The sequence below is a fragment of the Myotis nattereri genome (assembly GCF_964212035.1).
Source record: "Myotis nattereri genome assembly, chromosome: 13".
NCBI lineage: Eukaryota > Metazoa > Chordata > Mammalia > Chiroptera > Vespertilionidae > Myotis > Myotis nattereri.
Window position 1 is genome coordinate 7,981,264 of NC_138088.1, and position 6,151 is coordinate 7,987,414.

A 6,151-nucleotide genomic window follows, 5' to 3' on the forward strand; every position below is an offset into this window, starting at 1 on the left:
TTATCTTTTTAGGGCTTGTCAACACTGATGTGGCAGGCCCTGCACAGGCCTTTCCAGGTGGATCTGGAATCTGACAGGCAGGTCTTTCCTCCTTCATAGCACCTCTTTTTAGGAAAACTGGAAGATCTGTCTTCTTTCTGGGTTCCTGTTGACACTTAGCATGGTATTCCTACCTCAGCAGGAGGTGATGAGGCTGCCCTGTAGAATCTGAGAACCTCAACTCTGAGGGGGCTGCCCAGGCAGACTGGCCGCCTTGGCAGACTGGCCTGTGTTTCTGAGACAAGGGGGAGCTGGGTTGGCAACTGCTATAAAAGTGCTCTTTTACCCACATTCACTTCAGCTGCTGAGTTAGTGACACGGGGCTTTGTTTTCTCAGAATAAATGAAGGATCCAGAATATCTATTCCTGTGTCTCGGGAGGTTAGTGTGATGATGGGCAGTGGTCAATACCCTTGATCCGGAGTAGGGAAAGACATGTGTGATGGATGTGGCTGCTCCTATATGCTTCAACTTCATATGCATCAAACTCTGTGACTCCAGCATTATATAATCCATTTTCCTGTGTGTGATGAAGGTTCAGAAAACCTGCTGAATGGACCTACCTAGAACTGGTTACAAGATTCGGGGGTCTTTGCTTTTTCCGGCAATTAGGACACCGCAATTTTCCAAATCCCATTTCTGAAAGAAGTACTAAAATGTCATTTTATGAACATGTCAGCCCAAACACAGCCCAGGAATGAACCAGCGAAAAAGCAGCGGCACATCCACTGCCTGGCCTGTGACATTCCTAAAGGGAGTGGTCCTAGGCTGGGACTCAGAAGAAAAACATTTGATTTCTCTCTTTGAATTTGACCGTTTAATGTAATGTGTGCCTTTCTCCCCAATGTCCCCACCTAAAAGTCAGGAAACTGGGGTCATAGAAGTTAAATGAATTACCTAGACACATTACAGTGATGTTCCAAGTCCCGTCCTGACCAGTTCCAAGCCCATGCATGCTCTCTTCACTACACCAGTCTTTATTTATTTCTCTAAAAGGAGGCTCCAGTGTTTTGTTTTGTTTTTAAGTCATTTTCTCTGTGCTTCAGTTTATATAGTTTCTATAACTCTGTCTTCCAGTTCACCAATGTTCTCTTTTTCTGTGTATACAGCCTTTTCTTAAACCCATCTGTTGAACTTTTCACTTTAGATCTAGCGATTTTTAGTTTTAGAATACTTATTTGGTTCACTTTCTAGTCTCTATGTCTCTGATGGGATTCTCTTTCTGTATAATATTATCCCTACTTTGTCATTGAACTATTTTAGTATACTCATATTGGCTTATTTAAAGTCCATGCTCAGATCTGTCTCATCTTTGAGTCTGTTTATATTGACTTTGAAAATTATGCATTACATCTTCCTGCTTCTTCTTATGTCTAATAATTTTTTATCATATATTACCCAGTTGAGAGAATGGATTTAGTTTTCTTCCTTCCAAGAATGCTGATTTTGTTCTGTTAGGCAGTTTATTTCCTGGTGGATCAGCATAAGTCAGTCAATGATTGAACTTAAGCTTTGTTAAGGCATGTCTACACTAGTTCTTACTCTAAGAATGAAATAGCCCACTCTTAAGGCATTCCTTATCTAGGACCTCAACTTACGGCCGTGGATGTTCAGTGGGATATTTCTACTTTTGTTGTGAAATTCCAAATTGTCCCTGAAATATGTGACTTCTATAATCTCTTTCATTCATAGCCCCCGGCAGCCGCCAGGCCTCTCAGTCTTATGCATGACACTTGGTGCTTGGCCACAGACTCAACGGGGTCTTCATAGGTTTGCTGGTGTCCCTTCCCCAAGCAGTCTCTTCCTTCCAGCAGCATCCCCTGCAAACTCTGGCCACTTCCAGGGCCCTGACCACCATCTGTTTTACCTGACTCGTGAGACCACAGCTCTCTATTGGACTTTATTTCTTTGTGCAGTTTGGGAAGTCCCTCCATGAAGAAAGCCAGAGTGAGCATAAAACCCATGTCATGTTTCCCATCTCTCAAATGTCATAGCATCCCTTTAAAATTGTACTTCTTATCCCCAAATCTTTAGAAATTGATCAGGTGCTCTCAGGATCATTATAATCATATTTTTGTGAAGGCCATGGAGATGATATTGAAATAGAATCCCAAGGAAATGCCTTTGATGCCTAACCTTGTATGTAGTCAGACAAAGACCTGCACAAAGGTTTGGATCGAACAGAAACTACCATCTCTTCCACCACCTGGCAGTCTGTAATTTAATCACTTAGAGCCACCACTAAAGTTGGAAATATTCCTAATGACAATTGTTTTCATAATGAAACTGCGCCACTGGATCACAATGCATATACAGCAAGTGAATGTACCAACATCTGTTTTTGAGCTTCATATAGGGACCAAAAATGAAGTAATCTTAAGGCAATGCACTTGAGTTTGAAATATATATGCTTCTGGCTTGTTGACTCTTTGAGGCTTTGCTTTTCATTAGAAAGAACAAGAAAATGTTATTCTAATATCTCTCAGGACAATACAGTCACACATCAGCTCTCGGCCCTGCTGGTTACCTTGGCAAGCTTCTGATATTTCCTTTGGCATCTCCATGACTGAATTAGGAATGGATAAACTGAGACCCACATCTGGATCAATTTACATTTGGTTCAATGAAGGTATAGGAGAACTAAAGTAGAATCAATCCTCTCTCTCCTCCTGTCACCCAAGATGCCGAAGGGGAATAAGGCCAAGGGGAAGAAGGTGGCGCCGGCCTCTGCAGTCGTGAAGAAGCAGGAGGCCAAGAAGGTGGTCACCCCCCTGTTCAAGAAGCAGCCCAAGAACTTTGGCATCGGACAGGACATCCAGCCCAAAAGGGACCTGCCGGGAGCCGGTCCATGCTTGCTGTTTCAAGGGACCTGGCATATATGCCATACTGTTCTTAATATGTTTGCTCACCTTCTTGGCACTATGTGTTTTAACCAAGGTCTCTGAGAAAGGTTGTTTCCCCAGGTAGGGATTTTCTCCTGAAGTTAGGGAGGGAATAAAACCTCTTAACTAAGTGCCAGGCGGGTAATTAATCACTTTAACTATGAACAATCATGCTTAAGCTACATAATCTTTACTCCCTGGAATGGAGATAAGAAACGCCCTAACCTTTGGAATAGAGATTGATAGGATTGGAATCAACTGGTATAAATACAGATGTAAGAAGACAGAACCGAGAGAGACAGAACCTAGGCACAGAACCTACACAGAACGTTCTCTAGAGACAGAAGAACTTCGCTGGAGAGAACATGGCAAAAGATCCTGGACAGAAACTGGCCTCAGAACCTAGAGACAGAACCTAGCGAGAGAACATGGCAAAAGATCCTGGACTGAACCTGACTACAGAACATGGCAAGAGAACCTGACTAGAACTTGGTGACTGAACCTGGCTGGAGAACCTGGACAGAACCTGGCTGGAGAACCTAGCGAGGGAACATGGCTACAGAACCTGGCTGGAGAACATGGAGAACCTAGCAAGAGAACATGGACACAGAACCTGGCTGGAGATCCGAACCAGAACTTTGCTGGAGATCCAGACCAGAACTTGGCTGGAGATCCTGGCTAGAGATCCTGGCTAGGCTGCTGATCAACTGAACGCTGTCTCCGTGTCATTCCTTCTTCGCCGACTCCGTCCACACCTTTGGGGACCCCTGGACCCGCTGGGGTTGGACCCCAGCAGGGACCTCACCCGCTTTGTCAAGTGGCCCTGCTACATCCGGCTGCAGCGGCAAAGGGCTATTCTCTACAAGCGGCTGAAAGTGCCACCTGCCATTAACCAGTTCACCCAGGCCTTGGACCGCCAGACAGCCACTCAGCTGCTGAAGCTGGCCCACAAGTACAGGCCTGAGACCAAGCAAGAGAAGAAGCGGAGGTTGCTGGCTCGGGCTGAGAAAAAAGCTGCCAGCAAAGGGGATGTTCCCACCAAGAGGCCTCCTGTCCTCCGAGCAGGGGTCAACACGGTCACCACCCTGGTGGAGAACAAGAAGGCCCAGCTGGTGGGGATAGCGCACGACGTGGACCCCATTGAGCTGATGGTCTTCCTGCCCACCCTTGTGCCGGAAGATGGGAGTCCCCTACTGCATCATCAAGGGGAAGGCCAGCCTGGGGTGCCTCATCCACAGGAAGACCTGCACCACCGTCGCCTTCACACAGGTTAACTCGGAAGACAAGGGAGCTCTGGCTAAGCTGGTGGAGGCCATCCGGACCAACTACAACGACAGATACGACGAGATCCGCTGCCACTGGGTAGGCAACGGCCTGGGTCCAAAGTCAATGGCTCGCATTGCCAAGCTGGAGAAGGCCAAGGTGAAGGAGCTGGCCACTAAGCTGGGCTAAGTGTGCACCGTTGAGTTTTCTGTACATAAAAGTAATAAAAATACTCCTCGACCAGCGTCTTGATCAAAAAAAAAAAAAATAGAATCAATCCAGGTGGTGCAATAAATAAAAAGGGACTTGAACTAAGCATATAATCTCTTCTAACGAAATTCTACCTTCAACTGCTTTAACTAGTGAGCAACAGGTTGAACTGGTTTATATTTTTTCTAATGTATGTTCATCAATTGTACTTTACTCTAAATAAAATTTCTTATTATAGTCATTAGCCTTCTATCCATTTATGACTTCCTAGAGTTTTTACAATTTGGATAAAACAAATTTTGTCTGTCATAGTTGTCACAACTATTTCTTTTACTTTTAACGTTGTTAGTGTTTGTGAGAAAGAAGTCTTTAAATTCCTTTTATTCTCAAATTTACTAAACATTTTATAATTTTTCTATTGCTTTGTTAGAAAATTCTCATTTTTGTACTTTTAGGATAAAATATATTTTCTAAGTTTATTTATTTTCTCTTATTTTATTCAGAGTGACTTTATTTTGTTTTACAATATGAAGTATGGATCTAAATTACTTTTTCTCCATATTGTTGCAAATTACCTCAAACTCGTTTTATAAAAATGTACAGTCTTCATTGTTTATGGGAGTTTTTTACATATTAAATTTATACCTAAGGAGAGTCAGTGTTTGGGATCTTTGGTCTGTTTCATTGGTCCATATTTTATTTCCTAAAAATGTATTATAATATCAGATAAACTTGGTCAAGCATTCTTATATTATTTAAATTTTAGAATATCATTTGAAATCCTCACAAATGTATTTTCCACACCACTTTTAGTATAATGTTATGAATCTTAAACAAACAATACATCACTACATATGAATTAGTTCTTTTGAATAAAGAGTTATGTTCAAAGACATTTATAATAGTATTTTAGGTTTTGGGGAGAAACTAAGATGGCGGCATAGGGAAACACCGAAATTGCTGCCTCCTACAACAACTTCAACACACAATAAAAAGACAAAACGGACATCATCCAGAACTTACAGGAAGGCTGGCGGAGTGGAAATTCTACAACTAGAAGGAAAGAGAAAAGCACATTGAGGGTCAGGAGCTGCGGAAGTAAAGTGCAAAGGTACGGAGGCTCGAGAGTGTGCGGAAAGGGGCTGGTACCTGAGGAGGTGGCTGTCTTTTTTAATCAGGAGGGAGTCACAAGCTCCCGACTGCTCTGAACTCTGGTTCTGGGAAGTCTCTGGGGACCCAGGACTCATATGGGAAGAAACTGGACTGTCTGGCAGAACTCGGAACTCGAGGGTGGGCGGCTTTCCTTCAGAGGTGCTTGCAGCAATTAAATTATCAGGACACTGAGAAGCGCGCGGCCCCTTAGGGCAGGGCTGAGAATCCGCCATAGTTCTTTGCTCCGCCCTTTGATTCCCTGAGACCCCGCCCCACCCAGGCAGCAGCAGAGGCTTTTGCATATGAATGCCCTGGCCCTTTGCAACCTGAAAATTACCTAACAAACTGCAGCTGGGCCACAGACCCAGAACTTCCAAGAGAAGGCCCAAGGCCCCACAGCAGCTTGCATTGCTTCACAGCTGGGCCTCCATCAGGGCACCTCCAAACTCCAAAAAAGGAAGGAGAATCTGCAGTTCTCTTCATAGCTCCTGCTGGGTAACCTCCAAGAGCCAGTGTACCCAGTGGTCAGAGGGGGACCATCCAGATTACAACTCCTCAGATCCATAAGGGACACACCCAGGGGGCAGACTCAGTGAGCACCAAAGC

The 6,151-nt window shown here is 44.2% G+C and overlaps 1 pseudogene across 1 annotated transcript; it reads left to right on the plus strand.

Annotated features, from left to right (window-relative positions):
- Positions 1 to 2,719: 2,719 nt before the first annotated feature.
- Positions 2,720 to 4,453, plus strand: LOC308528997 (large ribosomal subunit protein eL8-like; annotated as a pseudogene). The gene is made up of 2 exons: positions 2,720 to 2,895; positions 3,717 to 4,453. The product of its transcript is annotated as a large ribosomal subunit protein eL8-like (transcript).
- The last annotated feature ends 1,698 nt before the right edge of the window (positions 4,454 to 6,151 follow it).